Raw genomic sequence first — 12,750 nt, 5'->3', positions numbered from 1 at the left:
GTGCCACTGGGCTCTATAGGATATCTACTATATATGGCCACTCTACAAAAAACAGGATATGTAGTCTACAGCCATGCCACCCTGAACATGCTCAATCTTGTCTGATCTCAGAAGCTAAGCAGGGTCGGGTCTGGTTAGTATTTGGAAGGGAGAATTAAGTGATATACTGGAAGTACCCAGCTCAGGTGACCAGGGAGACTGTGCCACTGGGCTCTATAGGATATCTACTATATATGGCCACTCTACAAAAAACAGGATATGTAGTCTACAGCCATGCCACCCTGAACATGCTCAATCTTGTCTGATCTCAGAAGCTAAGCAGGGTCGGGCCTGGTTAGTATTTGGAAGGGAGAACACCTCGGAATACCAGGTGCTATAGGCATTTAAAAAAAACAAAAACAAAAAAAAAACACCTGGATACGTAGATTTACCTAATACATAAAAACAAACACAGGGAGTAAGCTAAAATGAGGAGACAAAAAAACACAACCCAAAGGAAAGAACAGAACAAAACTCCAGAAAAAGAACTAAACAAAATGGGACAAGCAATCTACCAGATATGAGTTCAAAACATTGGTTATAAGGATGCTCAGTGAACTTAGGGGAAAAGTAGACGAACTCAGTGAGAACTTAAAGAGATAGGAAACAGAAAAATGGAGATAGAAAACATAAAAAAAAAAACAGAAATGAAGAACACATTAGAGGGACTCGACAATACATTAGATGAAGCAGAGGACTGTATCAGAGATTTGTAAGACAAGGTAGGATAAAATACTCAATCAGAACAGCAAAAAGAAAAAAGAATTTTAAAAAATGAGGATAGTTTAGGGGCCTTTGGAACAACATCAAGTGTACCAATATTTGCATTGTAGGGGTAAGAGTGTAAGAGAGAGAGCAAGGAATTGAAAACCTATTTGAAGAAATGACAGAAAACTTCCCTAACCTGGTGAAGAAAATAGACATAGCCCTGGAAGCACAGAGAGTTGCAAACGAGATGAACCCAAAGAGGCCCACACTAAGCCACATCATACTTAAAATGCCAAAAGTTAAAGACAAAGAGAGAAAAGAAAAACAATCATTTACCTATAAGGGAACTCCCAAAAGACTGTCAGCTGGTTTTTCAATAGAAACTGCAGACCAGAGAGGATTGGCATGAAATATTCAAAGTGATGAAAAGCAAAGACCTACAACCAAGATACTCTACCCAGCAAAGCTATCATTTAGAATCAAATGTTAAAGGGACAGGAGGGGGAAAGGGAGGGGAGAGGAAGATGAAAAGGAGGAGGAGGAGGAGGAGGAGAAGAAGAAGAGAAAGAGGAAGAAAAATAAAAAATGCAAATAATAAAATATCAATAACTACATACCTATTGACAATTATTTAAATGTAAATGGGTTAAATACTTCAATCAAAAGACATAGAGTAGCTGAATAGATTTAAAAAAAACCCAAGACTTTTACATATGCTGCCTACAAGAGACTCATTTCAGATCAAAAGACACACAGAGACTGAAAATAAAGGGATGGAAAAGCTGTCTCATGCGAAAGGACCTGAAAAAATAACTGGGGTAGCAATACTTATATCAGACAAAACAGACTTTAAAACAACAGCTATAACAAGAGACAAAGAAGGACCCAGCGATTCTAATCCTGGGTATTTATTTGAAGAAATCCAAAACACTAATTCAAAAAGACATATACATCCCTATGCTCACTGCAGCATTATTTAGAATAGACAAGATATGGAAGCAACCTAAGTATCCACTAGTAGATGAACAGGTAAAGAAGAAGTGGTACATATAAACAATGGAATATTCCTCAGCCGTAAAAAAGAGTAAAATCTTGCCATTTGTGACAACACGGATAAACCTAGAGGTATTATGCTAAGTGAAAGAAGTCAGACAGAAAAAGAAAAATACTGTAGGATTCTAAAAAAAACGAACAAACAAAACAGAAGAATGTCATAGATACAGAGAGCACTTTGATGGGAGGCAGTGTTGAGGGGATGGGTGAAAATGGGGAAGGGATTAATATGTACTAATTGCCAGTTATAAAAACTGTCATTCGGAAGTAAAGTACATCATAGTGTATATAGTCAATAATATTGTAATAACTATGCATGGAGTCAGATGGGTACTAGACTTATCAGGATGATCACTTCAAAAGTCGTATAAATATCTATTCACTGTGTTGTATACTTGAAACTAATATAATACTGTTTGTCAATTGTAATTGAGAAGTGAAAAATTATTTAAATATATGTTAACAATTTAATGGCAACTACTAAAAAAATAAAGAAGATATTCTATCTTTTTATGAGGAAGAAATTGGAATTTACTGAACTTCCCATTAGAAAATTCAATGAACTATGACACACTTACATATAGACTACTATAAGCTATAAACTCTAAGTGACTGGAATACTTATGGGGCTCACAGAGAAACTAATTCAGGGGTTGGTGGAGTTGAGGTTCGCCAGCAGAAGGGGGACACTGAGAGTGGTAATAGCTCACCTGGGACTATTAAGAAGATGGAAGAGAATTCCATGCCTACAATTCTTGAAGCTAAGCTAAGCAGAGCCTACTAGGCTGCTGGTGACAGATGAGCTCCTCAGGCAAAAACCCTGCTTTTGTTTAGAATGTTAACCAATAGGGAAACTACACGGCACAGATGAGAGCCCATAGGCAATGACTGTAGGAGAGAAGGTGATTTGGGGGATCCAAGATGTCAGAGCCTCAGATTTGGGGGCTATCCAGGGCAGAAAGAATTTGGAAGTGGCAGAAATAGAACGTCAAGCTGTGCCTTTCTACTGAGAAGGCAGACTTGGAGAAAAGTACACAAAATAGTGATTAAGGTAAGGTCTGGCCAAAACAGGTAAACTAAACCTATTGGTTCTGCCTCACTTTCAGAGGCCCACTCTATCCAAGATAAATTTACAGTGACAGCAGTAATCTTATAGTAGAGAGTAGGGAAACCGGTGAACCAGAATCATCACTCATGCCACCCAACTATCAGATTTACTTGGTGGGAGGAAAACAGGTATTTCCACAGTGGGTGGTACTATTCAGCCCAGGGTAGCCTAACACAATTCACGCCTTTGAAAATAGATTATTTTATTTTGATAGAAATGCTTCCTTTGCTGGGATAATTATCAACTAGACCTTTTGAGTATGTGGAGAGTATCCTAACGGTTTGGTGTTGCAAGTGCAAGTAATTGTCTCCACTATGGCTGAGAGCTTATTGTCATCATCTTGAGATGGTATTAAGGATCCTACATGGAGGTCCTATGATTCTGATTAGACAGAGCAGAGTGTACAAATGAGCCGAGTCAATCACAGGTAGGCACAGCTGGGTGTCTGATGCACTCTTTGAGGCAGACTGCACTCCTCGAGGCAGACAGAAGACGGTAGATAACAGACATTCATAATGCAGTGCAGCTGGAGCCCCAGATCAAACAACCAGTTCCAAAGTTGAGCCAAGGATCCGAGGAAGGAGTTGGGTATGGGAGGCCAGAGCAGGGGTTCAGAGATGGGACACCTTCCAGGAATTTTATCAAAAGGTTATTTTCTTCGAAGTGGTTGTTTTTTTTTTTATTAGACATGATATGGAGCTGTAAAGTGACTTTTGCTCAAGAGCATCTTAAAGGTCCTGCTAGACATTTGACAAACATATAATAAGTATATCCCTCCCAGACATGTGACAAACATGTGATAAGCATACTCACAGCGTGATTACGAGCCATTAGTACACACATCCTGCAGTTGCTTACTCTTTTCAAGCCTTAAGGTCTCATTGCTTCAGTTTCTCTAGAGGAAATACATATTGACTTTAAAATAATTTATATTTCCATTAGTTGATACTGCTCTGCTATCTTCTTTGATCATACTTCATAGATTCGTATCTATTTGTACATTTCTATTTTATTTTATTCTGTATTGAGAATTTTTTATCTTGACTCCGTAGAAGGAGCTACAGAAGTATTCTTCTCTGTGTTGGGTAAGAACTTTCTACACTCTGAATCTAGAATGGGGCTCCAATAACACATGAGAATTTGAAAAATGGTACAAAGTAACAATTTTAAAAGACATTTAACTTTTAGAAAAAAAACGTAGGTCAATATCATCATGATCTCGATGCAGGAAAGGATTATTTTTTAAAGACACCAAGTGTAAAAACTATAAAGAAAAAGATTAGTAAAATGTCATATATTAGAAAACAACATCTCTGAGGAAAGAAGAATGATGATTGCTTCTCAAAGACAGAAGCTTTAAGAGATGGTGAAATGACTGCAGTGGAGTTTTGCTACATAATCCACAATACGGCAAATGTATTGGCTTAGTTATTGAATGTGCCAGAAAATTACTTCATCCAGTTTCACCCATAATATGAACTTTCTGACTGGGATTTGCCACTATAGTGAAGACATGATGTATATATACAAGAAACGAAGACAGTGATCAGTTTTGTTTTGTTTGCTTTTCTCCAAAGGACAAACCGAAAAGAAATGAGTTTTGCATGAGGAACAACTTTCTAATAGGAAAACAGCTATTTAAATAGTTTTCTGAAGGAAGTTGCCAGACTTCGCCTGCCCTTTTTTCTATAACACATTTCTCCCCGTAGTGCACTGAGACTCTAGAAAAATTGCCCTCCTCTAAGGCAAATATTCCTGCCTGCCCTTGAAACAGATGTATAATTTCTAGTTTATTCCCTAGAGCAGCTCTTAACTAAGAATTTGCATTAGAATTATCTGCAGAATCTGGGAAAAAAATACAGACCTTGGACCCAATCTCCATGATATTGATTTAGTAAGTCTGGCTGGGGCCCTGGTAGCTATATTTTTAAAAATTATGTACTACAACAACCATCTCCAAAACTAGAATCCAGTCTTCTTTCTGACTAACACTCTTGTATTTAAGAGGTCTTAAGTTCTCTTTCCTGATTCAACTTTTTGGAATGTTTTAGGGAAAGCCTCCATAGAAATTGGGGTAAATGGAAGGCCTAAATAACTTTTGGAATTCTGGGAGCATTTCAATAGTTGTAGAATTAATTATTAGGACATCATTTGTCATATTTGGTCTATGTCAAAACCAATGATGATTCCCCATGATTTATTCTGTTTCACCCATTGTCAGTCACAAAAACAATCTGCTGCTAGAGATTAGTGTTCTGATACCTCTGCTGCTAGAGATTAGTGTTCTGATACTTCTCTGTCAGATACTTTTGTTGGTAGCTGAAAGAAGCAGAACAAGAAAAAGCAGGTGTTTCCATTTTAAGTGATTCTCTAAATACAGAAACTTCACAAACTTGTGTAGCTGGCATTCCAAGAGTTAGTAGGTCAACAAATATTTATCAAGTACCTACTATGTGACAAGCAATGTTCCAGGCACTGAAGATCCTATAGCAATCAACACAGAGCACTTGTCCCTTCAAGGAGGAGACTGGAATTCCTGAAATACTCTACTGGAAGAATGCTTCTGAGGTCTGTGCTTAATTGTTGTGCTGAGGATGTGATAACCTTTTTTGAACTAGTTATTTACTCAAAAGTTTCAATCATATTTTAACTAGAATCAACTAAAGACCTTCTTACTCCAAAGTCAAAATTAAATCTGAGGTTTTCTCTATTTCCTCTATATTTTACAAAGTTGGTTAGTTTTAGAGCTTTTCATCTTAGAGATTATTCAAATTACAAAATGCTCTACACATTTTATAAGATTCTTTGTTTAAAGATTGCCTATTACATAAACTTGTCTCTGAGCACATTTTTTCCTCTTTTTTTCTCCCCTTGGCTTTGTTGAAATATAATAGATAATTAGTTGCTTGTATTTATATTGTACAATTCAATGAGTTTTTTCAATAATAGGTGGCACACAATCATATATTAGTTTCAGTTGTACAGCATAGTGATTAGAGAACTATATAACTCACAAAGTGATCACCTCAGTAAATCTAGTACCCCTCTTCCCCCTACATATTTATTACATTATCCATTTGTACTTCTTAATCTCTTTGCCCTTTCTCATCATCCCCCAACCCGCCTCCCATTTAGTAGCCCTCAAAATATTCTCTACGAGTTTGTTTCTGTTTTTGTTGTTGTTTTGTTCTTTTGATTCCACATGTACATGAAATCATGTGATATTTGTCTTTCTCTATCTGACTAACTTCATTCAGCACAATACCCTCTAGGTCCATCAAGGCAATATCTTTCTCCATCCCCTTGCTTTTAGTCTGTGTGTGTCTTTTAATCTGACGTGAGTCTCTTGTAGGTAACATGTAGGGGTCATATTTTCTTATCCATTCAGCCACTCTATCTTTTGGTTGGAGCATTTAATTCTTTTCCATTTGAGGTACTAGTTGATAGGAATGTAGTTATTACCATTCTTTATTCCTGTTTTTGATAAATGTTTTTTCTTCTTAAAGAAGTCCCTCCAACATTTCTTATAATACTGGTTTGGTGTTGATAAATTCCTTTAGCTTATTTTTGTCTGGGAAGCTCTTTATCTGTCCTTCTAAATGATAGCTTTGCTGAATAAAGAATTCTTGGTTGTATGTTCTGGGTTTTCACCACTTTGAATATTTTGTCCCTTGAGTCCTATATAGTTTCTTTTGAAAAATCAACTGCCAGTCTTATGGGTGCTCCTTTGTAGGTAACTAACTGCTTTTCTCTTGCTGTTTTTAAGATTCTCTCCTTGTATTTAAACTTTTGCATTTTAATTATAATGTGTCTTGGTGTGGGTTTCTTTGGGTTCATCTTTTGGGGGACTCTCTGAGCTTCCTGGGGTTGTATGTCTATTTCCTTCACCAGATTAGGGAAGTTTTCCATCATTATTTCGTCAAACAGCTCTTCAACTTCTTGTTCCCCTTTAGGTACTCCTATGACTTGGATGTTTTTACATTTAATTTTGTCACATAGGCTCCTTAAATTATTATCACCTTGGCTTTTTTCTTGCCGTTCTGATAAGGTGCCCATGGCTTCCCCAACCTCTGTATTGGTGGTTAGATCCTCTTCCTTATACACTGTCGATTTCCTCTAATATACTCTTCATCCCAGATAACGTGTCCTTCATTTCTGACTGGTTCACTTCTATAATTTCCATTTCCATTTTTATGTTTTTGAAGTTCTCACTGAATTTAACCAAAAGTTTATTGAGCATCTTTATAACCAGTGTTTTGAACTCTGCACCTGTTAGATTACTTGACTCCATTATATCTGGATCTCTGTTCTGTTCTGTCATATGATTTCTGCTTCTTTGTCTTCCCATTTTGGCTGCCTTTCCATGTCTATTTCTATGTATGAAGCAAAACTCCTAAGTGTCCCAGTCTTATTAGTGTGGATTTGTGAATTAGGTGTCCAGTGGCACAGTCCTGAGAGGGATTCAGCTGCAGACCAAATTTAGCCTAAGCCTCTACCCCTGTAGGGCCAACTGTTAAGATTTGGCAAGCAATCCACAGATGCTGTGCTTATAGTTGCCTCAACAAGTCATGCCAGAAACTGAGGCCAGCTGCCAACAGTGTGGGTCTTGGGGTTGGCTCAGTAAGGAGCACTGGATTCACTGAGGATACACCTGGATGTGGCTTGGGTGGTGCCACAAGTTGGGGGAGGCAGAGTTTCAGGGAATCCTCTGGGCAGAGTGACCTCTCTTATCCAGTTTGATGATGTCTCAGCTATGGCAATACTGCCAGCACTTCTGCCCATGAGAAAGCCTCGCCTCTGGCCCTCACTCCAACAACTCAGTGGCCCCCTGTAAGTCTCTGGTGCCGCCCGAGCAGCCGACCAAGTGCTGGTGCTCAGAGCAAGCAAGTCCATCACCACAAAAATCCGGTTGCAGATATGGCCCCTTTAAGAGGTCTCTGCAGCTGCCAGCTGCCAGCTGCCACTGCCATAGCCTCTGTCTCACTCAGCCACTCAAGACCAGGCAGGCAGCCCTGTATCTTTGCCTCCTCCTACCTTCTACTGTTGCAGGTTGATTAATTACTTCTCTCCCTGTTGTAGTGCTTCTGTTCATCTAGATCCCAGGAGACTTTGCTTGCTGTTTGCTCTGTGTTTCCGTCTCAACTTTCATGTGGTCACAAGAGGGATGAACAAAGCCTCTATCATCTGTGCCATTTTTGGGTGCATCCTTCTGAGTACGTTTTTAAGTGAACAAACTAGTAGTAAAAATGGGAGTATTTTGTTTGTTTTTCACGTTTGTGTTCCTGATCTCTAATCTCTTTCAAAAAAAAAAAAATGTGGTCAAAACAAAACCACCAAGTATCAAGAAGCTAAATCCATCCAAATCCATCCTGAAACAAAATGGATGGCCAGTAAAGTCATCACACTTCTACCATATGGTTTCTGTACCCTATTTTATCAAAGTCCTCCATTTAACTTTCAGTTTCATAATCTAATTCTGGCTTCATCGCTTTTCCGCTTAAGTGCTGGCCCAGACAAAAGCTTCTACCTATTTAGCTACATTCGAGTCGTGTGTGTGTGTGTGTGTGTGTGTATTTACATTGATCACTTTATTATAAAAGGATATGTAAAAGGATACAGATGAATATCCAGATAGAAGAGATGCATTGGGCAAGCTATGTGGGGAGGCGTACAGAGCTTCCATGCCCTCTCCAAGAGTGCCACTCTCCCATAGCTTCCACATGTTCACCAAACTGGAAATGTCATTAGAATATTTTAATAGCAAATTGAAAGGAGAGTATTATACATATTAAATTAGAAGATAATTTTCAGAATTTTATCTTTTAAATTATTTTATCTAAAATTTTATTTTATTTTAAATTATTTAATTATAGCATTTAAAATAACAAAAAGAAGGCATAATTTAGGAGAATATTTAAATAAGGCTATAAACCTGGGCCAAGTGAAAATTTGGAAAAAAATAAATCATGTACTATAAAAGAACTATACCACAGTTGCTTGTAACAAATAGCTCCCATTGAATAGCAGTACACTTTAATATCCTGGATAGCTGATAGGCAATTATGTTTTTTATTCAATCATTCACGAACCATTTATGGAACACCTACCGTATGTAGGGAATGGTCTATTATAAGTGGTAAGGATATAATAGTTAATAAAAACAAGGCCTTGGCCTAGTACGAGTTCATATATTGCACTATTGCAGTGCTCTTAAATTGTGTTATTTTATAGGTGGATTTTGTATACCTACTTCGTTTAATACATAGTAGTGGCTTTTAAATTTGTTTTAGAAAAATATTTACTATTAGGTATTGTTCACCATTTTTATATAGCCAAAATATACATTTTAAGACTTATTTCAGACTTTTTCCTGATAAAATTAGTACACATATTTTGGTAGAACTTTCCTATACAGAAAAAAAAAATCGCATGTATTTTTACTACTCAGAGATAATAACTGTTGGGATTTTTTTCTGTCCATTTGATTTGAAGAGACAAAAAAACCAACTCAAACTTGTTTAAACAATAAATAAAATTGATTGGCTCAATTAAATCTTAAAGTTACAATTCCTAATAGTACGACTAGCAGGAATTGGATTAATAATAAACGACACTTGAGTGCTTCCAATGAGAAGCAGATGGACCATATTAAAATAATAATAATAAATAATAATAATAATAATAATAATAATAATACCACTACTAACAGTAAATAGGGATCCATCTCATGATCAGATGGTGAAAAGCAAAGAGGTGTAGTTGTACCCTCAAACCATAAGTAAATGTTATGCTAGATGCAAAATACAGAGAAGTGAGACAGAAAGCAAAATTTTGATCATAATAGCTTATAGGTTAGAAATGATCCAGAGTACTTTTTCTTAATGAAGGCCCATAAAACCTGACTGCCTCCCATTTACCTGCCTTTCCCTTTTGAGAAAAATTTGGCCTTGCCTTCCACCCAAGGTTATGGTCTTGTCCCATCCCCAATGACCCACCATTTCAGCATGACCAATGCCAATGCTAAGACTTCCTAGGAATGAGGCTTTCTTTCATTATGGGACCACATTATCTAACCAAGAGATTGGTCATCAATTCATTTTTCAGATTGATTTATGACCAAAAGAAAGAATTATAGATGGAAAAAAGGCCACATACTAAACCTAATATTCTCAGGAGAGGCCTGAAAGGCAGGCCTTACAAACTCAGAGACTGAAAGTAACCAGATAGGATGGTCTGAATATAAAAATTCCTAACTAAAAGCGAGTCACGGTAGGTAGTCATGTCCTAGGCCTGAGCTTCCTTGACAAAGGTCAATCTTTACCTTAAGTGGAACTGTCTATTGTCTTTTTGTACCTAAGACGACAAATCTTGAAATGTCAGAATAATCTCCTTTTCCAGACCCCTCAGGCACAATCACTGCACCAGAGCACAAGACCACAGAATCCCTCATTGTTACTTTGTTTCCCACATACCATCTCTATATGCTGTAAATGTTAATTATTAACTATCCCGTTCCCACCAAGAAGTATGTGTCTCTCTGTTTCACTTTTCATCCAATTCCAGAGATTTCCCTGCTTTGCTTTCTCTTGCCCCCTTAATCTACCATCAGTGGAGTTCACGTAACCTTCCTTAGATCTCCTCCTTTGATTCTAATATATAAGCTGCAAAACTGCCATTCTCCAGAGCATTTTCTCAATCCACTGAGATATTGCTTCCCTGCAATTGTCATCAGTTTGGTTCAAATAAACTCATAAAAATTCAAAAAAAGAAAAAAAATTTGATTGGCTCACAAGAAAGAGAAATCCAAAGGCTGACTGGCTTCAAGTGAGGCTTGATTCTACAACTTAATTCGTCATCAAGAATCCATTTATTTCCTTCTCTGTCGTGCCTTCCTTGGTGTGTACATCACTCTAATACTGGCTCCTCTTATGATCCCAGGATGCTGCCAGCATCTTCCCCTGTCCAACAGGAAACAAAACCTCAGCATTCTTGGCAAAAGTCCTAAGATAATTGTATCAAAGTACCTTAGAGCCAATGCCCACCTTGACTCAATTGCTGAGTCCAAAGGGATGAAATATACTGATAGCCAAATTTTTCTCAGTTACATCAGAGTTATATCACCTCTGAAGGCGAGTGAAGTCAAATTCTCTGGAGATATATGGATCCCCAAAGAGAATCTGGTGTTATTGGGAAGAAGATGGGAGTTTTAAAGAAACTAAATAATGTTAAAGAAATTTCAAATCATAACAGACATATTCAACTTTAGTATATGTGCAGCCAAAGCAAGCACTAGACATATTCAAACAACACATTTTAAATCACTCTAATTACTTTTACTATTTTATCTTCCTCTTCTTTACTCATCTATGGTTAGACTTTATAGATGGGCCAGAGTTCCTGCTTTTTCAAGAAAGATAATCCTCAAAATTTCAGTAGGGAATACTTGATAGATATTAAAAATTATGATATAGACCTACGTTTATGGATAAAAGTTAATTGTATATGATAAATGTTACTAAAAATCATATGTATTAAAAATGTCTATTGTATGATGCTATTTTTCTTAATCTACATACAGAAAAAAATGATACATATAGTAAAATGTTAACAGAAGTTATCGGTAGGTATTGATTTTTCACTATTTCATTATTATTTAGTACATTCAAAATCAGAAATAAAAGAAGTTAGAAATCGAAACTACAATTCTCTTAAGTACTAAGCCCCCATTCGGTGATGTGGCCTAGCATAAGTGACTCCATTGTGGGCCTGTGGTTTTCTTTTAACATGAGAACAAAGGTCAAGTGAGGAGAACAGAAGCCAGAATGCATGACTTTTCTATAGTTTGTGTCTGCGCATTTTTCTCCTGCTTAGTTTTCAAAGCCTTTAACCGTTAGCTTGCCGTGATTTTTCAAGTTAAGCTGTATGTTCTTGTACCTTTGCACTAAAATTACCAAGATGATAGAAAGACACTGAAGTTGCCAGACAAAAAAGTTAAAGATGCAATGCAAACTAGAGGCTTTACAAAGGACAGATTCTTGTAAAGTTATTAAGTGGGATTAGGTTATAAATATTTTTAAGTTTGAAATAATTTTGATTCTTAAAGATTAATTCAAATACAGGATTTCTTCGTTTCAAAAGAGAACTCTATATAGTAAGTCCTCACGTAATGTCATGGATAGGTTCTTGGAACTGCAGGGAAATAATATATAAGGAAATCAATTTTACCTTAGGCTAATTACTATAAACAAGAGTTAAATTCTTGGCATCTCATCAATGTTATAACAAACAAACTGAAGGAAAAGGCGTTATTGGAGCACCTGCTGTAGAAGTTTTCCACCAATACAACCAGTTTCCTCTTGGTAGACTAAGGGGGTATGCATGCAGTTTCCCCCACGACAGAAACACAAGCAGTCAGCAACTGGACCAGCTCACTACAAATCAAGCACAGTGGAAAAGCTTTACAGGCATTTTAATCTCTGATTTAGTCAAGTCCAGATGACATTCCCTTGGGAAAGGAGGAAGGTGAGACTACTGACCCAGGTCTGATTCTAAGTCCTCGCGTTAAATCTTAGCTATAAACATGACGAAGCTAAGAGAGGATTTGCCCTATCACTCAAAGCTGTTAGGTGTAGAGACTAAAGGGCTCTGCAGCTGATTTTAAGAGAATGGGATTACAAATACCCACAGCGGCCGGCTTCTCGCGGGAGCTAGACGGCCGGAAGTCCCGCCGCCAGAGTCTAGTGACTGGGCCTCCCGCTGTAGGCGCAGCCGGGGACCGCGTGCCTCTTCGACCCGGCGGCGGGGGCGGAGCCGGAGGCGGGGCTGGAGGCCCTGTGCCCTGG

General features: G+C 37.6%; 1 pseudogene; it reads left to right on the top strand.

Annotated features, from left to right (window-relative positions):
* Positions 1 to 263: 263 nt before the first annotated feature.
* On the top strand, positions 264 to 382 carry LOC112470841 (annotated as a pseudogene).
* Positions 383 to 12,750: the final 12,368 nt, after the last annotated feature.

Source organism: Pteropus alecto, unplaced genomic scaffold (assembly GCF_000325575.1).
Source record: "Pteropus alecto unplaced genomic scaffold, ASM32557v1 scaffold3, whole genome shotgun sequence".
Taxonomy (NCBI): domain Eukaryota; kingdom Metazoa; phylum Chordata; class Mammalia; order Chiroptera; family Pteropodidae; genus Pteropus; species Pteropus alecto.
Note: the sequence above shows the minus strand (reverse complement) of the source record. Positions and strands in the feature narration are given on the sequence as shown.